A 1,517-nucleotide genomic window follows, 5' to 3' on the forward strand; every position below is an offset into this window, starting at 1 on the left:
TTTTTTTTCACCCGAGATAGTCAAAGTTGGGGAAGAAAATATCAAAAAGTTAAAAATCCAGAAATAGCCCTAATTTTATGATGGTACCTTAATATATTTTAACTACATTGCATTTGAGTATGGAGTATGCGTATAACTATTCATTTTAGTGTACAGACTTATCCATATGCACATATGTCTCTTTATACATACATACATATCCTCACTAGATACGAATAAAGACGCGAGCTCAAAAGTTGATAGCGAAAAAAGAGGCGTAAAAAAATTTCCGCGAAGAAAGACTCTTAACACAGGTGATGGCAAATAAAGCCCCGTTAACCTCTTTGCCAGCGAAGAAAGACCAATAAACTTATGTCCGCGGTCAACTATATTTTCGAGTGCAACATTATTCCCCAGAACTCCCCAAAGAGTTTTTCCGAGCTCTTTATTCGTGTCTAGTGACGATATTATTATTAATACGTCGAAGATACCCGCGCTGCGACCTAAGAAGATATATTGTGCTAAATCAGAATTGTAATCTCTCCAAACTTAGGCTATTTAAAAAGCTCAGTACTTTGGGTGAGGCCATGTTCCAAATTTTAGATGGAGAAGGCAATCGTCCTCCAAGGTGTATCAATCTACGATTCATGCTTCGTGGACAGGCACATAGAATATACTCTGGGGTTTCTTTCACCAGCCGACAACTCCTACAGTCCGTCTCTACGGAAAGATCCGTTTAATTAAAACCGTACGTTAACTTGCAGTGTGCTGTCAGGTTGCCAGTAAGAGTTCTAAGTTCAAGGTGTCTTTCGGAGTTCCTGCTGGAAAGAGTTATGCATATCTTTGATTGTCTTATTCCCTTTGACTTCCGCCAGTAGGCAGCAACTTGAGATTATTCCCAGCTAGCTCCTAAGTAGGTCTGCAGTGTATCCCTTAGATGTACCAGGGACCATGCAAACGCATTTGGGCTTCACGCTTTGCGAGACAGTCAGCCCTTTCGTTGCCTTCAAACTCTTCATGCGTGACGCTATTGTGGGCTCGTAGGCGGTTCAAGAATTTACAAGCCTTGATGCCGTTTTAAAAGACTCTAAGGCCTTTAACGCTGCCTGAATGTCCGACATAATATTTATTCTAGCCTCATTTGCCTTCTACGATGACATTCGCGAACACAGACTTCGATTGGGAAGACTTCCGCCTGAAATATTGTTGAGTACGAGCCCATTGGCAGACTTTTCTGGAATCTTGGTCCAAGTACGCCATAAATTATATCGCTACCTAAAGGTGAAAAGGTGCCAAGTCCATTTTTTTTTCAAAGTTTCGTTTTTGATGCAGAATGATAGGTAATACGAAACTACATCGATTTTTCATCTCTCGTGAAAGATTTCTAAAAATAGACTTGGCACCTTTTCACCCTTAGGTATTGCATATTGGCAATAATAAGGTATACGTTTGTACTTAGAAATCAGGTATATTTACATGTTTGTGGCCGCCATTATACGAAAGCACCGGTGAAATATTTGTGTAAAAAAGGTTACTAA

The sequence above is a fragment of the Rhagoletis pomonella genome, unplaced genomic scaffold, assembly GCF_013731165.1.
Source record: "Rhagoletis pomonella isolate Grant_MI unplaced genomic scaffold, Rhpom_1.0 Rhpom_scaffold_00033, whole genome shotgun sequence".
Classification (NCBI taxonomy): Eukaryota; Metazoa; Arthropoda; class Insecta; order Diptera; family Tephritidae; genus Rhagoletis; species Rhagoletis pomonella.